We start from the raw sequence: 25,791 nt of genomic DNA, 5'->3' as shown, positions 1-25,791 counted from the left end.
TATTATATAATAGATACATAGACACAGAGATATTAAAAAAGGTAAATACTAAATCTAGAGAATAAATGAAGAAATGTTTCAAATTTATCATGATTAAAAGAGACACTTCTAAAATTACCTTTTGAAATCTGAATTTATTCTTTCAAATGAGATGAAATATAGGGAAAGCTTTTGATAACAGAAAGACTGCACAAAAAATATTAAGTTAACACAAATGACATTCAAGAATTATGCAAATGAAAACATCTAGGATCTAGTTGTAAAATGTACTTGGAGAGGTGAACTGCTAATTACAGCTTGGATTAAATCTCTGACACCTTGAAGAAATAAATAAATTCATTATTTTTTAAAAAAGAATGAAAAATAGTTCTGAGAATTTCCATGTAGACTACTGAAAATCTCAAGGCAAATCATTTATTTGAAACTGCCTACAGCATGTGGGGAATGTTTGATTTGGTTTTGTTTTAATCCCATTTGAAACATCAACAGCTTCTGTGATGCCCCTTTAAAGTGGCCCTATTGCTCCCAGCCCCAAAATGCAGATCTAGAACCCTGGAAATGGCATCTGGACAGATAGCATCTATTGCCCACTGTTCCTCACTATTTTTTAATACTGCACTGATGTTTTGCCAAGGAAGCATGACTCTAGTTTCATCTGGCTAATGGCTTTGCGTGCATTTTTCTTTTGCCTATTTCAGTGTCATCTCCATGAAGGCACCACAGTACTTTTTCAGTGAGCCAGGCCCAACTGATTATGGACATTAAGGCTAGGCTGACTCAGCCTTTGGGCTAAATTTAGAAAAATAAAAATAAATAGAAGCAGAAATGAGTTAAGTGGAATTAAATGTAGGTACAGATGAGGAACTGACTAGTGCAATGGAGTTTTCCAGGTTCAGTTTTGGTGAATCTAGGAAAGGATCGTCGAGGTGGCTTCTTTCACTCCAGTTTCTCCATAATTTTGTTAATATCAGGAAAAAGATTGTCAGTCTACTACTGATTCCAATGTTACTCTCATCCAGAAATACCCTCACAGACATACAGAGAATAATGTTTGGCCAAATGTCTGGACACCCCATGGCCCAGTCAAATAGCCACATAAAATTAACAATCACAAGTGCTTAGTACAGTATCTGGCACCTACAAAAATTCAATGAATGCTGGCTCAGGACTCTTTCAGACTACTTCTAGAGCTTATTAATCTCTTTCTTTCTCTGAACTTCTACAATGGTTTAGTGGTAGTACTATAAAGGAATGACTTTATATAGCACTTACATTATTGTAATGCATTTTATTGATTGTTTATGTACATTATGTTTTCCCAAAGAGACTAGGGAGGTAAAAAGAGAATCACTGGCATCTTCAGCTGCTGAATAGTAAGGAGAACCATGGCTTTTCCCTTCCTCTTCATGAGAGAAAGGAGAGGGGTTCTTCTCCCACACCACACCAAAGAAAGAGAGATGCTCTGAATAAACCATTTCTAAAGATTTTGTTTTGCCCCTTAGAAAGGAAGATGGGCATCTCATGGGGCATGTAGTTGGGCAGCATCTGGTCTACAAAACCTATTGGCCCACTTTGTGCTATTACAGCTAACTGGAGCTTGAATGAGGGAGCAGGGGAAGGAAGTTCTTGGGAGAGCTTGAGATGTAGCTGCAGAGTTACTGAAAGTAACTCTGTCTTATGTCTCAGGACATAAAGTATAATGCCTGCTTCTCACGTGGAGATCATTATCAATGACAGGAACTTGTGGTGGGTTGGGGAGAGGAGCCAGGCAGGAAGGGACTATGGTGTTGCATGCTGGTAAGAAGATGTGGGCAATCTTTACCGTATCTCAGTGCTCTGAGACTCTTAGAGGGCATACAAAAGGGCTTCAGCAATTTCCATGCATGAAGAAGCACAAAGGATAGAAAAGGAAGCAAACCCAGTAGCTACTTCAGGCTATATGATGCCCAACCCAGAGATGGGGCTGAGGACAAAGGGAGACTTGGCTGCTGCTCTCCACAAGGTCCTCGGTGGGGCAGAGGCAAAACTATGCTGGACATCACCCCAAGAAACAATGCATCACCATCCTAAGGGAAATCACCTTGAAATAGGCCATCAGCTGCATACCCAGCCAGAGGAAGACTGGGGCATGTTCTTCCACCAACAGACAGTCATTTCTATTTCCATTTCTCCTATTTCCTCACTATTTATATAAAACAAAGGATTACAACCTGGAAGGAGAGGAAAGAAATGTTCCCATAAAAGACAATGAATTTCCAGGCTGGGAGCAGTGGCTCACGCCTGTAATCCCAACACTTTGGGAGGCCGAGGCGGGTGGATTACGAGGTCAGGAGATCAAGACCATCCTGGCTAACATGGTGAAACCCCGTCTGTACTAAAACTACAAAAAATTAGCCGGGCGAGGTCGCGGGCACCTGTAGTCCCAGCTACTCGGGAGGCTGAGGCAGGAGAATGGCATGAACCCGGGAGGCGGAGCTTGCAGTGAGCCGAGATCGCGCCACTGCCCTCCAGCCTGGGCGACAGAGCGAGACTCTATCTCAAAAAAAAAAAAAAAAAAAAAGACAATGAATTTCCTTTCTTGCGTGGGAGAAGAATTAATAATGCTGCCCACACTGCTTCTCTCCCTGAAATTTCCAAGTTTCCAAGTCAGGAGGTAAGAAGATCTCTAAAAGGTCTAAATTAAAACTAATTTAAACTGGAGATTTAAAGTGGACCAATCTGAGTGCAGTGGAGCGTGTGATCAAAGCTTACTGCCGGCTCGACCTGCCGGGCTTAGGCGTGCCTCCTGCCTCAGCCTCTCAAGTAATGGGGACTACAGACATGTGCTACCACACCTGGCTATTTTTTTTTTTGTCAGTAGAGATGGGGTCTCATTATATCCCCCAAGCTGGTCTTAAACTCCTGGGCTCAAGGGATCCTCCTGCATCAGCCTCCCAAAGCACTGGGATTACAGTCATGCGTCATAACACCCAGTCTGATTTTTTTTTAGGTAACAAAGTATAGAAAGATATCACTAGTCACCACCAATATTGAGTTCTTTCTTTCTGAGCACATACAAAAAAAAAAAAAAAAACTTTACATTTCTCATCCTTCTTGGAGTTAGGCAGAGCTGTGTTTTATTTGTGAATCAATGGACTGTGAGCAAAAGTGACAAGTGATTTTTTCATCTGAGAAAGTAAAAATCCTGCAGGGTTTTCTTTTCCTGCTGTGGCCCCCTAAAAATATACATATTAGATTAAACTGAGTCATGAGATGTAAGCAGGCTGGATCTCTGAGTCACCTCTTGGAAGGGAGGTGTCCTGGAGTTCTGCTGGGCCCATAGCAGATTTTCTATGAGTAATAAACCTTTGTGAAATCACTGGGATTCCTAGCTAATTTATAATGACAGGATAGTTTAAGCTATTCTGACTCATGTAGGAATTGAAACTGGAAGTAGAGGGCTGTCATAACACAAACCTAAAATGTTTGGTGGAGACTTGTCAGTTAGGTGGTGAACAACTGGCTAATGTGTATCCGAGTCTGGAAAAACAGTGACGCATATATTACGGGAGCAAAATATTTCTTAAAACGGTTGTCAATGGAATCTTGGGACATGTATTAGATTTTGATTATTACTCCAGTGAATTACTACAAATTTAGGCTGAAAGCAACACAAACTTATTATCTTAAAGATCTGTAGTGCAGGAGTCCTATGTGAGTCTTACCAGGCTGAAATCAAGGTGTCAGCAGGCTGCATTTCTTTCTTCAGGCTCCAAGGGAGAATCTGGGTTTTTGCAGTCGGGTTGTTGGCAGAATCAGTTCCTTGCAGTTGTAGCATTGAGATTTACATTTCCTTGCTGACTGTAAACTGAGGGCTGTTCCAGCCTCTAGAGGCTATCTCACATTCCTTGACTTGTTATCCCCTTCCTCCACCACCAAAGCCAGCAAGGGCAGATACAGGCATACCTTGTTTTACTTGTTTCATTTTATTGCGCTTTGCAGATATAGCTTTTTTTTTTTTAATAAATTGAAAATTTGTGACAACCCTGCATCAAGCACATCTGTTGGCTCCACTTTTGCAATAGTGTGTTCTCGCTCTGTGTCTCGGTGTCACATTTTAGCAATTCTCACAATATTTCAAACTCTTTCATTATTATCAGGATGATCTGTGATCAGTGATCTGTGATGTTACTATTGTAATTGTTTTGAGGTGCCACAAACTGCGCCCATATAAAGTGATGAATGTTGTGTGTGTTCTGACTGCTTTGCCAACTGCCCATTCCCCATCTATCTTCCTTCCCTCTGGCCTCCCTATTCCCTGAGACAACAATATTGAGATTGGACCAATTACTAATCTAACAATGGCCTCTAAGTGTTCAAGGTGAAGGGAAGGGTCACATGTCTGTCACATTAGATATAAAACTAGAAATGATGAAGCTGAGTGAGGTAGGCATGTCAAAAGCAGAGATAGGCTGAAAGTGAGGCCTCTTGCACCAAACAGTTAGCTAAGTTGTGAATGCAAAGGAAAAATTTTTGAAAGAAATTAAAAGTGCTATTCCAGCGAACACACAAATGTTAAGAAACAAAAACAGCCTTATTGCTGATAGGGAGAAAGTTTGTGTGGTCTGGACAGAAGATCAAACCAGCCCAAATATTCCCCTTAAGCCAAAACCTAACCCAGAGCAAGGCCCTAATTCTCTTCATCCTATGACAGAGAGGTGAAGAAGCTGCAAAATTTGAAGTTAATGCAGCAGGTGACATTAAGTTGAAGCCAATGTTTATTTACCATTTCAAAAATCCTAGGGCTAGGCCAGGCGTGGTGGCTCGGTGCTGTAATCCCAGCACTTTGGGAAGCCGAAGTGGATGGATCATCTGCGGTCAGGAGTTCGAGACTAGCCTGGCCAACATGGCAAAACCCCATCTCTACTAAAAATACAAAAATTAGCTGGGTGTGCCTGTAGTCTCAGCTACTCAGGAGGCTGAGGCAGAAGAATTGCTTGAACATGGAAGGCAGAGGTTGCAGTGAGCCGAAATCACACCACTGCACTCCAGCCTGGGTGACAGAGCAAGACTCTGTCTCAAAACTAAACAAAACAAAATCCTAGGGCTTTTAAGAATTATGGACCAGGTGCAGTGGCTCATGCCTATAATCCCATCACTCTGGGAGGTCGAGGCGGGCAGATCATGAGGTCAGGAGATTGAGACCAGCCTGGCCAACACGGTGAAACCCCGTCTCTACTAAAAATACAAAAAATTAGCCGGGTGTGGTGGCGGGTGCCTGTAGTTCCCAGCTACTTGGGAGGCTGAGGCAGGAGAATGGCATTAACCTGGGAGGCGGAGCTTGCAGTGAGCCGAGATCACACCACTGCACTCCAGCCTGGGCAACAGAGCGAGACTCCATCTCAAAAAAAAAAAAAAAAAAAAAAAAGAATTATGTTAAATCTCTCCCTGTGCTCTGTAAATGAAACAACAAAGCCTAGACAACAGCTAGGCTGTGAACATCTGTTCACAGCATGGTGTACTGAATATTTTGAGCCCACTGTTGAGACCTACTGTTTAGAAAAAAAGATTCCTCTCAAAATATTGCTACTCATTGACAGTGCACCTGGTCACCCAAGAGCTCTGATGGGGATGTACAAAGAGATTAATATTTTTTTCATGCCTGTTAATGCAACATCTAATCTGCAGCCCAGGGATCAAGGAGTCATTTCAACTTTCATGTCTTATTATTTAAGAAATACATTTTGTAAGGCTACAGCTGCCATAATTAGTGATTCCTCTGATGAATATGCATAAAGTAAATTGAAAACCTTTTGAAAAGGATTTGCCATTCTAGATGCCATTAAGAACATCTGTGATTCACGGGAAGAGGTAAAAATATCAACATTCACAGGAGTTTGGAAGAAGTTCATTCCGACATTTATGAATGACTGAGGGTTTAAGACTTCATTGGAAGAAGTCCCTGCAGATCTGATGGAAACAGCAAGAAAGCTGGAATTAGAAGTGGTGCCCAAAGATGTGACTGAATTGCTGCAATCTCATGATGAGAGTTGAACAGATAAGCAGTTGCTTCTTACGGATGAGCACAAAAAGTATTTCCTTGAGATGAAATCTACTGCAGATGAAGATGCTGTGAACATTGTTGGAATGACAACAAAGGATTTAGAATATTCCATAAAGTCAGTTGATAAAGCAGTGGCAGGGTTGAGAGGATTGACTGCAGTTTTTTTTTTTTAATTTAATTTTAAGTTCTGGGATACATATGCAGGATATGCAGGATTTGCATATCCTACGGCTTTTAAGGGCTTTTAAGAATTATGGACCAGGGACGGTGGCTCACGCATGTAATCCCATCACTCTGGGAGGTCGAGGCCGGCAGATCACGAGGTCAGGAGATTGAGACCATCCTGGCCAACATGGTGAAACCCCATCTCTACTAAAAATACAAAAAATTAGCCGGATGTGATGGCGGGTGCCTGTAGTCCCAGCCACTCGGGAGGCTGAGGCAGGAGAATGGCTTTAACCTGGGAAGTGGAGCTTGCAGTGAGCCGAGATCACACCACTGCACTCCAGCCTGGGCAACAAAGCGAGACTCCATCTCAAAAAAAAAAAAAAAAAAAAGAATTATGTTAAATCTCTCCCTGTGCTCTGTAAGTGAAACAACAAAGCCTAGACAACAGCATATCTGTTCCCACAGGCTGCACAGGATACATGTGCAGGATTTGCTATGTAGGTAAATGTGTGCCATAATAGTTTGCTGCACTATCAACCTATCCATTAACTGTGTATCCTGATGCTCTGCCTCCCACTGGCCCCTTGACAGGCCTCAGTGGGTGTTGTTTCTCTCCCTGTGTCAATGTGTTTTCATTGTTCAGCTCCTACTTATAAGTGGAAACATGTGGTGTTTGGTTTTCTGCTTCTGTGTTAGTTTGCTGAGAATTATGGCTTCCAGCTCCATCCATGCCTCTGCAAAGGACACGACCTCATTCCTTTTTATGGCTGCATAGTATTCCATGGTGTATATGTACCACATTTTCTTTATCCAATCTATCATTGATGGGCATTTGGGTTGATTCCATGTCTTTGCTATTGTGGAATGGTGCTGCAGTGAACATATGTGTGCATGTGTCTATAATAGAATGATTTATGTTCCTTTGGGTATACACTCAGTAATGAGATTTCAGGGACAAATGATATTTCTGGTTCTAGATATTTGAGGAATTGCCATACTGTCTTCCACAATGGTTGAACTAATTTACGTTCCCACCAACAGTGTAAAAGCATTCCTATTTCTCCACAGCCTCACCAGCATCTGTCGTTCCTTGACTTTTTAATAATTGCCATTCTGACTGATGATTATGAAAATCTCATTGTGGTTTTGATTTGCATTTCTCTAACGATCAGTGATGTTGAGCTTTTTTTCATATGTTTGTTGGCCACATAAATGTCTTCTTTTGAGAAGTGTCTGTTCATGTCCTTTGCCCACTTTTTAATGGGGTTGTTTGTTTTTTTCTTGTAAATTTGTTTAAGTTCCTTGTAGATTCTGGATATTAGACCTTTGGATTGACTCCAATTCTTAAAGGAAGTTCTACTGTGGGTAAAATGCTAACAAGTAGCATTGCCTCCTCAGATAAAACATTTATGAGGGAAGAATCAATCAATGAGGCAGATTTCATTGTTGTATTTTGTTTTAAAATTGCCACAGCCACCACAGCCTTCCTTCAGCAACTACCAACCTGATCAATCAGCAGCCATCCACATTAAGGCAAGACTCTCCACCAGCAAAAAGATTATGCGTCTCAGAAGATTCCAATAATCATTAGTATTTTTACCAATAAAGTATTTTTAATTAAAGTATGTACATTTTTCAGACGTAATTCTTTTGTGAACTTAATAGACTACAGTGTTGTGTACAAATTTTATATGCACTGAGAAATTTAAAAATTTGCGTGACTCAATTTATTGTGATATTTGTTTTATTGTGGTGGTCTAGAGCAGGGGTCCCCAACCCCAGGAGCCACCAACTGATATCTTAGGAACTGTTAGGAACCAGGCTGCACAGCAGGCGGTGAGCTGCAGGCAAAGGAGCATTACTGCCTGAGCTCCACCTCTTGTCAGATCAGCCGTGGCATTAGATTTTCACAGGAGTGCGAACCCTATTGTGAGCTACTCATGGGAGGGATCTAGGTTGTGCACTCCTTATGAGAATCTAATGTCTGATGATCTGTCACTGTCTCCCATTACCCCCCAGATGGGACTGTCTAGTTGTAGGAAAACAAGTTCAGGGCTCCCACTGATTCTATATTAAGGTGAGTTGCATAATTATTTCATTATATATTACAGTGTAATAATAATAGAAATAAAGTACAAAATAAATGTTATGTGCTTGAATCATCCCAAAACCATCCCAGCTCTTCCACTGCCTGGGTCTGAGGAAAAACTGTCTTCCACAAAACCGGTCCCTGGTGCCAAAAAGGTTGGGGACTGCTGGTCTAGAGTCAAATCCACAATATCTTTGAGGTGTGCCTGTGTATTCTTTTTATGTTGTTTTCTCTGACTTACCCTTTCTGTGTGGAATCCCTCTGACTTTTACGCCTCTGCTCTTAAATAACTCATGCCATTAGATTGGGACCACCTAGATAATTTCCCTATTTTAAGGTTAGCTGATCAGCCACCTTAATCTGTCCACAGCCTTAATTCCCCCCCTCCCCGCCCCGCCACTTTTTTTTTTTTTTTTTTTTTTTGAGTCGGAGTCTCGCTCTGTTGCCCAAGCTGGAGTGCAGTAGTGCAATCTTGGCTCACTGCAACATCCACCTCCCAGGTTGAAGTGATTCTCCTGCCTCAGTCTCCCAAGCAGCTGGGACTACAGGTGTGCACCACCATGCCCAGCTAATTTTCTTTTGTATTTTTAGTAGAGGCAGGGGTCTTGCCATGTTGGCCAGGATGGTCTCGAACTCCTGACCTCAGACTATCTGCCCGCCCCTTCCTCCAAAAGTGCTGGGATTACAGGCGTGAGCCACCGTGCCTGGCCTTAATTCCCTTTTGCCATGTAAAATAACATATTCACAGGTTCCAGGGATTAGGATGGGAATATCTTTCACAGCCATTTTCTGTATAACACAGGAGTCGTATGAGCCTAATAAACTGGTAGCTCTTGGAGAAGAGGATGAAAACTTCAGGAGTTGATTGCAGTTGGCTGCATTTGGCGCAGGTGCTACAAGAAAGCAATGAGCTCAAGAAACAATTGCCAACTTGCAAGTAAAAATGAGAGGAAACAGAGATTCTAGAAATTCAGGACCTCGTAATTTTGGTAAAGCCCTCTGCTTCCAGTTCCTAAAGAAAGAGATGGAATTAAAAAAAATAAAAGATTGATGTAACAAAATAGCAGGATAAACTTTCAGTTGATTAAAAGACCTCAAGGCAAACAGACTAAGGGTATGTTTTTTGTTTTTTTTTTCAGATGAAGTTTCACTCTGTCACCCAGGCTGGAGTGCAGTGGCGTGATGATCTTGGCTCACTGCAACCTCCACCTCCAGGGTTGAAGCAACTCTCATGTCTCAGTCTCCTGAGTAGGTAAGATTACAGATGCATGCTACCTCACCCAGCTAATTTTTGTATTTTTAGTAGAGACAAGGTTTCACCATGTTGTGCAGGATGGTCTTGAATTCCTGACCTCAGGTGATCCACCCACCTCGGCCTCCCAAAGTGCTGGGATTACAGGCGTGAGCCACCACGCCCAGCCTAGAGGTATGGTTTTGAGTAAAACTTTTCAGTGCCTAGGGGTATGGTTTTGAGTAAAACTGTTCAGTTGGATAAAATGACTCAAGGCAAAGATAAGAGTAAGTGGGTAGCCTTCTTACTAAACCCCTACACCCATAAGGTAAGCCCCATTAAGTTGAAAAAGAGACATGGCATCTGAGTCAGTGAAGCAAATAGGGCTTCAGAATAATAACCAAGACCTTGATTTTGGTCATTGATCACATGGAACGGATTGCAGGCAATTAGGTCATAAGCCTGCTAGGTTTGGGGGAAGAATTGCTAAGATCAGATAAACCTGTGACTATTTCAGGTATAAAGCAACCTGAGGAGAGTCTTTTCCCAAATGTCAATTTCAAATGTGGCTGAAAAGGATGATGGAATAGGAAGAAGCTTCAGAGGTCAGAGTTCACAGATCCCACGGACAGGTTGCTGATCAAGAAATGTTTCCCACCCAGGGAATGGCCAGGACTAGGGCAAGTGAGGCATTTGCCCGAGACACAAAATTTACAGAGCTGCCAAAACACTCAGTAATCAAAATGACTAATGCTTTAATGCAATATAGTAGTCCCCCCTACAAGACCTCCACTGAATACCTGAAACCGCAGATAGTACTGAACCCTATATATGCTATGATTTTATTCTAGACATACATACTTATGAAAAAGTTTAATTTATAAATTAGGCACAGATTGTTGTTAAGAAATTAACAACAACAATAATAAAATAGAACAACTGTAAAAATATACTGCCATAGAAGTTATGTGAATGTGGTCTCTTCCTGTCCCTCTGTCTCTTTCTCTCTCCAAAATAACGTAATATTTTCAAACTGTGGTTGACCAAGGGTAACTGAAACCGAGGAAAGGGAAATTGCTGATAAAAGGGGACTGCTGTAATTAAAAAATAAAAATGAATGCAGAGAAACCCATGATAAATGAAATGAAATTTAAATAAACAGAATTTATTTATTTATTTATTTATTTTTTGAGACGGACTCTGACTCTGTCGCCCAGGCTGGAGCGCAGTGGTAAGATCTCAGCTCACTGTAACCTCCGCCTCCTGGGTTTAAACAATTCTCCTACCTCAGCCTCCTGAGCAGCTGGAATTACAGGTGCCCACCACCACGCCTGACTAATTTTTGTATTTTTAGTAGAAGCAGGGTTTCGCCATGTTGGCCAGGCTGGTCTCGAACTCCGGACCTCAGGTGATCTGCCCGCCTTGGCCTCCCAAAGTGCTGGAATTACAGGTGTGAGCCACTGCACCTGGCCAGACAGCATTTATTCTTGAAAAAAAGAAACAAGTTTGAGCAAGGTGATGACCAGTGGGGCCCAAACTAATACTTCATGTTGATACAATTGAGAAGCAAATGGAAAAAGACTAACTTTTCCAGTTTCTTATTGCTTTTCATTTTAGAGATAATGATTACTTAAGATTCACTAATTAGCTCTTAACCCCACACCTATCGTCATCATCAAATTTCAATGCATAGGTGTAACTCACTTAGTGATATATTCCTGACATTTTATAAAATTTGAATTTCTTTTTTACTGTCAAATCATATCTTTGCTTTAGAGCTGTTTTATCTTCTGCCTTATTCATCTTCAAGTGGCAGCGTCTTTTAAGCTACTAAATTTCTCTGTTCCCAGGTTAATCTGCTAAGGAGTTAAGGATCTAAATACACATTTAATTGTGAGAGGAATTAAAAGCTCAGGACCTCAATTCACTATGCCAAAAGGAAAAAATTAAACTGAAAGCTGAGTCATGCAAGAACCTGCCTTTCCTTTTGTTCTTAAGCAGTTAGCTACAGGTAAAATATCTCCATAGGTAGCGACTCTGTTCACCTTATCTTACGTAAAGTGCCCATTCACTGAGCACAAGGCAAATGCATAATTGATGATACCTCCACTGGCTTCTTTTCTCTTGAAATATGTGGATGATGATACCTTCCCTCTTTCCCTTCCAGCCCACTTTTCCCTTTTATATATTGAAGCCCTCAAAGTCATCTTTGGAAAAAGGCACGGACCATAGACAGTTTCTGGGTTTCCCTGATTTTTTTTTGTTGTTGTTGTTGTTGTTGTTTGTTTGTTTTTCTCTCAGACATTGTCCTTAACCTTGGCAAAATAAACTTCTAAATTGATTGAGACCTATCGGAGATAGTTCTTGGGTTACAAAATATACTAACATCGTTTATTTAAATTTTTAAAAAATATTTATTTCAATAGTTTTGGGAGGTAAAGGTGGTTTTTGGTTATGTGGATAAGTTCTTCATTGGTAATTTCTGAGATTTTAGTGCACCTGTTACCCAAGCAGTGTACACTGTACCCAGGATGTAGTCTTTTATCCCTTACCCCACTCCCAGCCTTTCCCCCACCCTAAGTCTCCAAAGTCCATTACATCATTCTTATGCCTTTGTATCCTCCTAGCTTAGCCCTCACTTATAAGTGAGAACATACCATATTTGGTTTTCCATTCCTGAGTTACTTCATTTAGAATAATGGCCTCCAGATTCCATCTAAGTTGCTGCAAAAGACATTATTTTGTTCCTTTTTATGAGTAGTATTGAGTAGTATTCCATGGTGTATATGTACCAAATTTTCTTTATCCACTCATTGGTTGATGGGCACTTAGGTTGGTTCCATATCTTTGCAATTGCAAATCGTGCTGCTATAAATACGTATGTACGTGTGTTTTTTCCATATAATGATGTCTTTTCCTTTGAGTAGATACCCAGTAGTGGGATTGCTGGATGGAATGGTAGTTCAGCTTTTAGATCTTTAAGGAATCTCCATACTGTTTTCCATAGTGGTTGTACCGCTGTGGAAACCTAAATTGCATTCCCACCAGCAGCGTAAAAGTGTAGGGGAGCTCATTTTTAATCATGATGTCATAGAATCACCGATCATTAATTTATTATTATTATTCGGTTTTCATTTTGTATACCCACAAGCTTCTTAAGAACTTCTTTGTTCTTAGAAGCCTAGGAATAGTAAAATTGTTAACGGTTCCTGCACATTTGGGCAGCTGGCCATGCAACCTTCCAAAGTGACTCCTTTTAAAAAGTTATTCCTCTGAATACAAGAAGAAAACAGCCGAAGGAGAGGTCTGATTTATCCCAAATACATTTTTCTGACAGTTTGTAGCTTTTGAAGATCTAGAATCCATCTAGGAGGCCTCAATGGGAAAAAAATGTTATGGTCTCAAAAAAGGTCAGGAAGAGCTAATTTACAGAAGAAATAAGAGAAAAATGTCCAGCTTCACTTATGGTAATTAATAAATATAAAAATCTAAAACAATATAATATCTTTCAATGACTGAATTAGCAAAGGCCTCCTTAAATGACCACACTTACAGCAGATGAAATAAACACTGTAGCCTGGCTAAGGGAAGTGTAAATATTCCTGGAAATTATTTGTAATACTTATATACTCTGTCACTATAAATTCACTTAGAGTAGCCTCTTCAAAATATATAATTCATTTCAGGGACAATTACTTATATACTGAAATATTCATTTCAGTGAAAGATGAATTCTGAAAAATAAATTGAAATGAACCTAAATGTCCAACTATAGGCGCATGGTTACATGCATTATGGAGAAGTCCCGATTCTTTGAAAAAGTTGGAGTTTTGGTGTCTCTGACCTAGATTCTTCTCCCAGCTGTAAAACCTTGGGCAAATCAATTATTCTCTCTGAATATCAGTGCTCTCATCTGAAAATTGGGGACAATAATATTTAAGATTCATGGATGTTGTATGACAAAGGCTTCTTATAAAAAAAAATCTCTCTCCACTTTTGGATTTCTCTAAGCAGGCATCTAGAGGTATCCTGTCCAGTGTAGAAGTCACTAGCTATAGATAACTATTTAAATTAAATGTATTAGAAATAAATACAACTTGAGCTTTAGTTCTTTAGTCATACTAGTCACGTTTCAAGTGCTCAGGAGCCACATGGTGATAATGGCTACCTCCCTCAGTTCTTCCATGTAGCCCAAGACCACATAGTTTTGTTTTACTGACTCACTTGCCTGGGTCTAAATCCAGCTCAGGACTTTCTAGCCTGATGACTTGGGGTAAACACATAAATTCTTGGAGCCTCATTTACCCATCTGTAACAGGGAGATAATGAAAATAACTAGCTTGTGGATTGTTTTGAGAATGAGAAATAAAGTGGTTCCTGGCACCTAATAACTCAGTTGTAGCTATGAAGATAAGCCTTTCTGTACACTCATTTCCAGCAGACTGCCATCTTGCTACTGAATTGGCTTCCCAATGATCCTGATACTAGGAGAAGGTGCACTGACAATGTATAAAATAATATTATGCAAGCTAGAAAGGTCTCTCATCATACTCTTGTGAGCTTGAGAGCTATGAGTCAATCCTTTGAGGCTGATCTATTTGCATGTGCCAGCAAAACTGAGTTTCTGAAAATGCACACTTAGGACCATACCCACTGTCATATCACAGCAGAGAGATCAGTCTCCTTAGAGAAATCTACTTTCTTGGGTTGCTTTAGCTACAGCCTACACAATAGTCAGACAGTTTTGTGATTCATTTATACCCATCATCCTATGCATCTTCCCTATGCAGACCGATTTTCATTTTAAGGGCACATTTATATTTACCATTAATCCTTTTGCTTTGCATCACTCCATATAGAAATAATGCAGTAAGAGTTAAATTTCAAATAAGACAAAGCAAAACAAAACAAAACCTTTACCCATCAAGGTCAAAAGAAGCATCTGGAACAATTATCCACACTGAACACCTTACAAAAAGCCATGAACCCAAATTTCCTCTTTTGTTTCCTTTCCCTGTCTCTATAGCCATTTTTTAATTATTATCTGATAATCATGGTTTCTCTATTTTCCTCCTACCTCCATCAAGGATTGCTTTAAGGGGGGAAAAAAATCCAATAACCTCATTCACATTAAGATGTAAATTAGCAATTCCCTGCAAGGCTTAATAGGGTCTCTCCCACAGGGAATTTATATTTTAATGTGAACCAAAGGACCATATCTATAAAAATATAATTTCAGGGATCAGAAAGTTAAGTAAAGAAGGTCACTCAAGGAGGCTATAAGCATTTCTCCAGCCCACATGTGTGCCAGACCCTGGGCAGTGGAGCACAGCAAGATGGGAAGAACAGTCAGAAACTGAGGACCAGGCTGAACATTGTGGATGCTCCTGGGTGAGCCACAGCAAAGTGGGAGGTGGAGCATGGGAGGGGAAGGCTTGGTGGCAGGTGGAAGTCAGGGGCCTAGCTCCTCCAAAGGTGAGTGTAGGGGAGGCCCAGCAAGAGGAAGCCACTGGGAGTCCTGGCAGATAGGAGAGGAATCTGGTAATAGGCAATGTGCAGACATCCAGACAAGCAGACAGCAGTGCCAGGCACCATGGACTCCACCGCGACTTTGAGGCTTAAGGCAGGCTTAGTTTTTCAGAGAACCAGGATGAGAAATTCCGAAATGGAGTCCCAGAGGCATGGGGGTAGCAGCCAGATAACCAGAGTGAAGAGTCTCATTGTCCTGTGACACCTGGGACACTAAGGATCCATCCACCCAATTTCTTGGCTCCAGTACTTACTCAAAAGTAGGTTTTATCCAGCCTCAGTGGCTTAAAACAAATGGGCCATGGCTTTGACCCTGACAAACGCTTCTTGTTGTTGTTGTTGTTGTTTTGTTTGTTTGTTTGTTTTGTTTTTGCTGCACTCCTGACCTTACCTATTTTCCAGGACTGACCTCCACTCAGTACTCGGCTCTGGATTTTTTCCAATGTGCGATTATGGAGCATCTGGCTGCTTGCTCTTCTGTCTTTCTCATGCTTTGTAGCTTTGGTTCTTCTTGTCCTAGTCTCCCATTCCTGTTTCTCACCAGCCGACTTCCTTCTATCCTCTGCACTGGCTCTGGTTCCAGTTTCTTAAACTCACTTCCCTCGAAGTAATTTACGTTCCACACAGCTTAATCAAAAGATACCTCTGATGGTGTCCAAACTATTCCCCTCCTCCCAAGCCAATCTTAGCCAACTGTGTCTCAATTACCATTAGTGGGAGCCCTGAAGAAACATCAAGTAGGAAGAATCTGGCCCAAACATGTCAGTTAAATGATGCAAAGAGGAGTTCTCTTTAGTAGCCTGAGCCTTTCACCTCTTAGAAGATCATCAGCAGGGCCCAGAATCCACTGGTCCGATCAGTTCTTCTACTGTTTCAGGACCTATCCCAGATGTCACAAGTCTCCCTGGACCAAGCAATAAATTTGGGGAAGACTCTGAAGCTCAATTTGTATTTTCTCTTTTTTTGACTGTATTAGTCAAGTTTTTTTTTTTCATGGCAATAATAGCTATATAACAAACAATTCCCAAGTCTCAGTGACTCAAAGGAAAATTTATGTTTCTGTTGAGATTCTTTTCCCGCAGCAGCTTCCTGGACTGTCAGCTGTAGGTTAGCTGAGCCAGCTCTGCTTCAGGCTACAGATTGGATTTAGATCTTCTCCATATGCCTCTCATTCAAGGACCCAGGATGAAGAAATAGAGACTACTTGGCACATGTTCTCCTCAAGGAAAATGGCAGAAATACAAGAGAGCAAGCAGAACTATATGAGCACATTCAAAACCTTTGGACAGACACGGTATAGATTATATCTTCTCACACTCCATTGACCAAACCAAGACACATGGCCAAGCCCAAAGTCAGTACGTTGTAGAATAGTATATTCTGTTAAAAGTGAATTTAACAGAATATAAAAGTATATTCTGTTAAAAGTGACCTCAGAGCAAAGATAGGGTTGTGAAAAAATAATACAATCCACATCATTGTCCTAAATAGTGGCACTAAAACAACAAAATAATAATAGGAGGAAAAGCTACACTTCATTAAATGCTTTCTTTGGGCTAGCCAATGGACTAAGCTCTCTATATGCATTATCTCATCCATCCTATTGACAATTTTCAAAAGCAAATATCTTTTTATTCCCCATGTGTTAGATGAGGAAACTTAGGAACAGATGGTAAAGTAAGCACTAACAACAGTAGCAGAAATACTTATGAGCTCATAGCCACTAAACACTGCATCAGTTTCAAGCCTTTTTTGCAACAAATAATAGAAAATTCAACTGAAGTTGCTTTAATGATGTCTTTAATTACTTATTGTGCAAGAAGTCTAGAGGAAGGAGATTACAGGTATGGTTCCCAGTGGTTCATTAGTATCTCTCAAGAATCCAAGGGCAGGCTGGGTGCGGTGGCTCATACCTGTAATCTCAGCACTTTGGGAGGCTGAGGAAGGCGGATCAACTGAGGCTGGGAGTTCAAGGCCAGTCTGACCAACATGGAGAAACCCCGTCTCTACTAAAAATACAAAAATTAGCCAGGCATGGTGGTGCATGCCTGTAATCCCAGCTACTTGGGAGGCTGAAGCAGGAGAATCGCTTGAACCTGGGAGGTGGAGGTTGAGGTGAGCCAAGATCATGCCACTGCACTCCAGCCTGGGCAACATAAGCAAAACTCCGTCTAAAAAAAAAAAATGGCTGTTATACCAGAAAAAAAAAAAAGAATCCAAGGGCTTCTTTGTTTCTGTTCTGTCATAATGGTGGTGTTGCACCTTCATAGCACCAAGATGGCAATCCTATGCAGATGACAACTTCCAAAATATTCCCATGATGCATCCCTCTATTAAAGTCCTCACAAGACACTTCCCATCATATCCCATTGGCCAAAATTACATCACATACTAATGTCTAAACCAATCACTTGACAAGAGATAAAACAACTCTGATTGACTTACACAAATTATGATTTCTCCCTCTGTGTTTAGGAGAAATCTGGACTTTTTAACAGGCTGTTCCTCTGAGGCAGGTAAATAACATTGGCATTCAGTTAATGAGGAAGAGAGAAAAGAAAGGCTGTTGGATTGGCAACCAAAATATCTTCACCCTCTCTTACTATGCGCCGTTGTCCACTATGGTGAGCGTCCTGCCTGTACTGACTCATCCAATACTCTCAATGGCCCTGTGATTTTAAAGGCTTACAATTTTCTATTTCATTCTGAAAAATGAGGTAAATTTTGCAAGATCACTAAACTAATAAATGGCAGAGCCAAAATTTGAACCTTGAATCAAAATTAGTTTCCAAAGCCGGAGTTCTTAACCAAAGTCTAGATATTTCTGCATTATATTGGTTGTAAGATATGTATTGTCACATTTTAATAGCTATGAAATTAGAATGTACTAACAACAATGATGTCATAAAATCTCACCGCCCACATTTCTTTTCCCTTAAGGATACAGTAGTTCCTGCTTATCCACAGGGGATATGTTCCAGGACCCCTGAAAGTCATGGATAATACTGAATTCTGTATATAGTATGTTGTTTTCTAAACATACATAGCTATGATATAGTTTAATTTGTAAATCAGGCACAGTAAGATTAAAAACAATAACTAGTAATAAAATATAACAATTATAACAATATGTCAGCCTCACTACTCTTGTGCTTTCAGGTCATTATTAAGTAAAATAAGAGTGACTTGAACAAAAGCACTGTGATACCTCCACAGTTGATGTGATAATTGAGACGGCTTCTAAGTGACCAATGGGCAGGTAGCATGTACAGTATGGATACACTGGACAAAGGAATGATTCATGTCTTGGGCATGATGGAGTAGGATAGGCAGAAATTTCATCACACTACTCAAAATGGTGTGAAATTTAAAACTTATACATTTTTATTTCTGGAAATTTTCCTTTAATATTTTTGGATCATGGTTTAACATAGGTAACTGAAACTGAAATCATGAATAAGAGGGCTACTGTACATAAAATAATGTAATGATGTAACTTATAATCAAAGGCATGGCTGTGAAGAAATATACTTCCAAGTCAAGATAGGATTTTAAAAAGTGGGCCGGGTGTGGTGACTCATGCCTGTAATCCCAGCACTTTGGGAGGCCAAGGCAGGCAGATCACCTGAGGTTGGGAGTTCAAGACCAGCCTGACCAACATGGTGAAACCCCGTCTCTACTAAAAATACAAAATTAGCCAGGTGTGGTGGTGCACGCCTGTAATCCCAGCTACTTGGGAGGCTGAGGCAGGAGAATCGCTTGAACTCGGGAGGCAGAGGTTGCAGTGAGCTGAGATCGCACCATTACACTCCAGCCTGGGTAACAAGAGTGAAACTCTGTCTCAAAAAAAAAAAAAGATGCCAAATTGCCCAGCCCATGTGTCCAAAATGCCAGTTCCCTGATTAATCACTACTAGGAATATGCAGGAGGGACCTCTTGCCCCTGGTTGTTGGGAAAAGGGGAAGTTCAGACACAAGTAGAAGTTATACACACTAATGACATATTCTTTTTATGAGTTACAACACAGAATGACATCCTCTTATGGAGAGTGGTCTCCCACCTCGTATTGACCTTGAAAACTCATGGAAAAATAAGATAGGGAGCCATGCCAGTACCTCTTATCTCCAGCTGGCCCCACCTGCCTTGAGATCATAGCGCCTTTTATCTAGAACCTTACCCTGACTGGGACCTTAGTGCATTATGACTATATAATAAGTACACCAGCAGCTATACCTACCACCACCGCATTCCTACTATCTGATTGGCCCAGGAAAAGACCTGCCTCCCCTCTTCCCATACAATCAAAGCCTTCTCTGTTTATGAATATATTGTTACACTCATGCAAATCTGGGCTTCCCTTTAATTTACTCCTTTCCCTGTCCCCTTTCCTTCCACAATCTCTATAGTCACTTGGGGTGAATTAATCTCTCCTCATCCTTCTGTTCTGCTCTAGGCTCTTGTGCCAGCCCTGCTGTGCACCAGGGGGATTTGCTTATTTATTTATTTATATTTTTATTTTTATTTTTAGAGACAGTGTCTCACTCTGATGTCCAGGCTGGAGTGCAGTGGCATGATCTGCAGCCTCAAACTCCTGGGCTCAAGTGGTCCTCCTGCTTCAGCCTCCCAAGTAGCTAGCTGGGACTATAGGTATGTGTCACCGTGCCTGGCTGATTTTGAAATTTTTTGTAGAGACAGCATCTCGCTATGTTTCCCAGGCTGGTCTCCAACTACTGGCCTGAAGTAATTCTCCCCAGAGGACTAGGATTACAGGCATGAGTCACCAAGCCCTGCCAAGCAGGGGGCATTTAAAGGGCTCTAAGGCTGTAGCTAAGATATCCTCACCAGTGCATTTATTGGTGTGCATCCTGAGGGGAAAATTTTGAAAAACGCTTTAGGGACACATGGATGAAAGATACACAAACTCTTCTCAAATAAGACAGGCTTGCAAAAGGCTAACTACTATAAAGCAGAATGTTGTGAGGGTCAAAGCAGAATGCTTAAAATCTGGGGGTGTGTGGGAGATAGAGGTGAGTATTCAGGAGGGTTTTACAGAAACCTTTAAGCAGAGCCAAGTTTGTTTTTGTATTTTTTTTTTTGAGACAACCTATGTCACACAGGCTGACATAATCATGGCTCACTGTAGCCTCAACCTCCTGAGCTCAACTGATCCTCCCACCTTAGTGTCCTGTTAGCTGGGACTACAGGTGCACACCACCATGCCTGGCTAATTTTTGTATTTTTTGTAGAGATGGGGTTTTGCCATGTTGGCCAGGCTGGTCTCAAACTCCTGGGCTCAAAGTGATCCACCCACCTCAGCCTCCCAAAGTGTTGGGATTACAGCCATGAGCCACCATGCCCAGCCGCCAAGTTCTTCAAAAGCATTTTTAGTAGGGATGTAAATGCTAAAACTGACTATTCTATACAGGAAAGGCTAGAGCTAACTCTAGCTAACTCTCACCATGAGAGATAGAATGCTGAGAGTAGTTTCAGTAGGAATAGAAATGAAAAGATGAATATGGAGTATGAAGGCGCTAATGATGATGCCTTAGCTAGGATTCTGTAGAGGCAAAATCTGAGATGTTCTCAGGAACAACTCAGATAGCACCAGAAAGAAACTAGATAGGATCACTTTCAGCTAAAGGGTAGCCTCAGCCTGTTCCTGCAGGGAGCTCTGGAGCAAGAGCAGCACCACAGAGCTGTCTTCCCTTAAAGCAAGGGGGCTGGGCTTTTAAAAATTCACCATATTGGCTACTAACTGGGGGCTCTTTGTAGGAGAAGCCACCATTTCCCAGGGCATTGTGGGTGAGGCAGCTCCCACAGCCAAGGACAGCTCTCCAGAGAAGGGTACATCTATGAACTATGAACAGCCAACATTTACATCAACTGGGTGTCTGGGTGAGACACCAAAATTATCAATGGCAGAAAAATTTTTATAAGACTTAATGACACAGTAGATGGTGATTTCTTAAAACCGAGTTTCTTATGTTTCCATTTTCTATTTTGATTTATCTGTACTTCAAATGCATGTGTTTTTAAACCATAAAGCAATGTACAAAAAACAAAGTATGAGAAAGATTTACTGCTTCATACTGAAAGAAATCTCTCTTCCCTCTCTCTTTCTACTCTAGCAGAGATATAGAAGAATGTTTAGGAATTAATGCTAAGCTGCATCAGTAAAGAAGTCAAGCAGTTGACCAAGGTTATCTATGTCAGGACTCAACTCAAATTTGTTTGAGCATAGAGGGAATTTATTGGCTTGGGTCACTACAAAGGGTGAGTTTGGACCTAATCTATGAGATGGTTGATTCAGGACTCAAAATGAGGTGATCATTCTACCCAGCAATCCCATTACTGTGTATATACCCAAAGGAATATAAATTGTTCTGTTATAAAGACACATGCACGCATATGTTCATTGCAGCACTATTCACAATATCAAAGACATGGAATCAACCTAAATGCCCATCAATGATAGACTGGATAAAGAAAATGTAGTACATATACACCATAGAATATTATGCAGCCATAAAAAAGAACAAGATCATGTCCTTTGCAGGGACGTGGATGGAGCTAGAGGCCATTATCCTTAGCAAACTAACATAGGAGCAGAAAACGAAATACCGCCACTTAGAAGTGGGAGATAAATGATGAGAACACACAAACACATAGAAAGAAACAACATACCCTGGGGCCTATCAGAGAGTACAAGGAAGGAAGAGGGAGAGGATCAGGAAAAATAACTAATCGGTATTGGTAATGAAATAATCTGTACCACAGATCCCCATGACACAAGTTTACCTATGTAACAAACCTGCACATGTACCCCTGAACTTAAATAAAAGTTAAAAAGAAAGAAAAATAAGCTTATCCTTAAAGAGCCTATAATCATTACCTAAAAATTTGTTCAGGGGAAAAAATGTACTGACTTTCTCAATGTCTGAAAATATCCCGATGTTTAATCATCTTAACCTAATGGTTGGTCGCCCCACTTTCTCTGTATGTTTTTGTGTTATTCTACCCACAAACATATACTTCCTGCTCTGGAGCAATGGTTCTTAGCATTAGTATGCATGAGACTCATCTGGAAGGCTTATAAATACACAAATTCCTGGGCACCACACCCTGAGTGTCTGATTCAATAGGTCTGGACTGTGGATTTTCATTTCTCTTTTTTTTGTTTTCCTTTTCATTCCCATCACCCAGGCTGGTATGCAATGGTGCGATCTCGGCTCACTGCAACCTCCACCTCTCAGGCTCAAGTGATTCTCCTGCCTCAGCCTCCCAAGTACCTGGAACTACAGGTGTGTGCCACTGTACCTGGCTAATTTTTGTATTTGTTTAGTAGAGATGGAGGATCTCACTATGCTGTCCATGCTGGTCTCAAACTCTTGAGCTCAAGCGATCCACCCACCTTGGCCACCCAAAGTGTTGGAGTTACAGGCTTGAGCCACCACACCCAGCCGGATTTTCATTTCTAACAGCTTTCCAGGTGATACAGATGCTGTTGGTCTGGGGACCTAATTCTGAGAACTACTGCTCTGGGAAAAGTGGATGGAAAAGTCAGCATTTTGGCCACTAAAGATGGCGTTTAGCAAGATATTAGATGATCACAATAGGCTTAGACAAGAAATGGCTGGTTTTCAAGTCAATATGAAAGGAAATCAAAAGGATCCCTGTTATGGGGCTGGACTCTCATATAGTGGTAGACGAAACTGAAAGAACTTTGACAATGTTCCAGGAAATTTCCGTAATCGAACAAAGTTATTCAGCCAGATACAAAGATCAGATAAACCGCCTTGAACTTCTTACTACCTGAGTCTGTTCCATATGTCCTCAAAGTAGTTGCCCTTAGCTAAAAAGAAAGATGTTGGGCCTAGAATACAAACTAACAAAAAACAGATTTGAGAACTATGTTTAGGATCAGAACTATGTAATGACGTGAGTGTACTACATTTTTGAAGCGCTTGCATTGCCAAAGAAACTGTGAGCCAGGACTGAAAACGTTTGGATTGTTTGAACTTTAAAACAACTTCCAGTCTGTTTCCTTACCTAGAATGTAAGATACATGAAAAAAGGGACCTTGTTTGTCTTCTTAAACCACTGTACCCAGTACCTAGATGGAGCTTCACACAGAATATATGCCTAATAAATGTGTTAAGAATGAATGAAACCAAAACACCACAATACAACCATCAGAGATCTGAAATTTGCAGCTAGAATCTGGCTGCGAAAACTGTGTATCGCCCAAGGAAGATATAGTCTCCCCAGATATGGCCATAGAGGTTTATGGACAAGAAAGAGACTCCTTGAGTGCAGATCTAGGACATGAGGAAAATGAAGAAGGAAGTTGTTTCTTGCTAGAATCAGGGTCTAGCAAGAAAGTCCCCACAACCCCAAGGGTACTCATGGGGAAAGCTGTTCACAATGTGTGTGTAGCAGGATTTCAAATTTGCTAGTTGTGCATCTCGCAGTATTCCCTTTTATGAATGGGAGGTTTCTTTGGTCTCTACTGGATCACTGTGTATTGTGTATTGTGAGGGTTTGCAGATAATTTATCTTTTTAAATTATAGGTCTTTGGACTATCATAAGCCACATGGGGGTACAGTGGTCTCTCCCACCACCTGTGACCTTGCAACTGAGCTGAGCATAGTGACTGGGTAAGGCTTTGAGTTGTCTCCCTTGGGGAGGGAGCATGAGAAAAAAGAACAAATGTTTGAAAACCAAAAGAGATGGCTAAATATTCAGCAATCCATTTCCTCTTTCATGTGGGCTACAGATGGCCTGTTTTCCCAGTGTCCTTTGAAGTTATGTGCAGTCACCTGAGTGAAATGTAGCCAATGGAAGGTTCACAAAAGTCATGTGGCCCATTTTCAGGCCTTGTCCATACTGATTTCCCATGTGTGATTCTCCACACTCTTTCTTTGTGCACCATCTAAATGTCAACATCTGGGGCAACCTCCAAAGCCACCTGTCAGAAATGGCAGAGCCTCCATCAGCATGAGCCCCTGAATGACTGCGTGGAGCTCCCACAGTCATAGACACTTAAACTGGACTTTGCATGAGAGCCAATAAATTTTTACAGTGTTAAGTTACTGAAATGTTGGGTTTATTTGTTATAGTAGCTGGCATTACTATAATTTATATACGTAGTGTTTTTATATATATAAACATGTACATAATATATGTGTTTGTGTATATTATATATATATAAACTATATCTATCTATAGGTTTTTGCTCAGGGTTCCTGATTTATATTGAACTTTATCTCAAAAGCAAAGGTGGAGTTGGGGGTGATTGAGCTCTTGAGGATTTTAAACTGAGCATTACACCATCAGATTGGAGCTTTGGAAAAAACACTGTGGCATGATTTAGAAGATGGATCGCATTTAGGCTGGCATGGTTTTGGGAAGAGCAGTGAGTAGGTACCAGCAATGGTCCAGGAAAGACATATTGGTGGTGAGGTGGTGAGAAGTGGGATTAGATAACAATTTATCCTTCCCTTCAGCATCTTCTCTCCAGACACCCTCTGCAATGTTCAATGTACTGCTAAACATAGAATAAGCACTCAATAAATTTTTGTTCAATGGAATTATTATAACTGCTCAAAATCTTTCAAATTCCAGGACAAATTTAGCCCATTCAGCAGTAATCCTACATAGACACAATAATTCCGTGTAATGAACTCATGCAATATGCTATTCAAGATGGATTAACAGAGGTACCTTGCTATACCAAGCTATAACAAAAAACTCTAAAATCTCAATATCTTAACCTACTAGAGATTTATTTCTTAAGAGAGAGAACCACCATTCTCTAGGGTCTTGCGGTCCTCTACTAGATCCTTTGCATTTGGCTGGCAGATAGGGAAGCAAGACGATATAGATGATATTCACAGTTCTTCTCTTCCTTAGCCTGGAAATGGCCTACATCACCCTGCTCACATCCCATTAGGAGAACTTTTCACATGGCTCCACCAAATTGCAAGAGGGCTGGGAAGGGTAGTTGAAGTGTGTGCCCAAGAAAAAGAGAAGAACAAGCAGTTTTAGCTGTAACATGTTTCCTTGCATAACTCCTAAAATGGCACTCATTTAATAACATAAAATTTAATTAAAACACACTTTTCTTCTATATTGAATGTTTCTTGTTGAGGTAGTTGCAGTAAAGGGGGAAGAGATCTTTGTTTTCTAAATATTAATGATTCATCTGCCTACTGTTACAGAGATCACTATGAGCATATATAAAATTAATTTGAAATCATCTGATGGATGATATTAAATAGTATAATGTAAATGCATTACAAACAATTGCCAAAGAAAAGTATAATTATTATTTTTTTTTGAGATGGAGTCTTGCTTTGTTGCCCAGGCTGGAGCGCAATGGCGTGATCTCCACTCACTGCAACTTCCTCCTCCTTGGTTCAAGCAATTCTCCTGTTTCAGCCTCCTGAGTTGCTGGGATTACAGGCACACACCACCAGGCCTGGCTAATTTTTGTATTTTTAGTAGAGATGGGGCTTTGCCATGTTGGCCAGGCTGGTCTCGACCTCCTGACCTCAGGTGATCCACCCGCCTCAGCCTCCCAAAGTACTGGGGTTACAGGCATGAGCCACTGTGCCCGGCCAGAAAATTATACGTCTTGTAAAAGATGCTAGATTTTATGCTGTTAATAAAATGAAATTAGTGAACTTTTTGAACCATACTTCCCAGCTCTTCCCCAAAATCTGATAAAG

General features: G+C 40.9%; 1 long non-coding RNA gene across 2 annotated transcripts in view; it reads left to right on the top strand.

The window, feature by feature from the left end:
- LOC117977182 (uncharacterized) overlaps positions 1 to 24,153 on the top strand; it is a 35,147-nt gene extending 10,994 nt beyond the window's left edge. The window contains exons 2-5 of one of the 2 annotated variants that reach the window (XR_010111007.1): positions 9,440 to 9,552; positions 22,264 to 22,361; positions 23,632 to 23,718; positions 23,936 to 24,153. This is a non-coding gene — a long non-coding RNA (uncharacterized LOC117977182). Of the gene's footprint in view, positions 1 to 9,439; positions 9,553 to 22,263; positions 22,362 to 23,631 lie in introns of both variants that reach the window. The other variant, XR_004668174.2, reaches the window with a different exon arrangement.
- The last annotated feature ends 1,638 nt before the right edge of the window (positions 24,154 to 25,791 follow it).

Source organism: Pan paniscus, chromosome 21 (assembly GCF_029289425.2).
Source record: "Pan paniscus chromosome 21, NHGRI_mPanPan1-v2.0_pri, whole genome shotgun sequence".
In the NCBI taxonomy this organism is placed as follows: Eukaryota; Metazoa; Chordata; class Mammalia; order Primates; family Hominidae; genus Pan; species Pan paniscus.
This window is presented reverse-complemented; position numbering and strand designations above follow the sequence as displayed.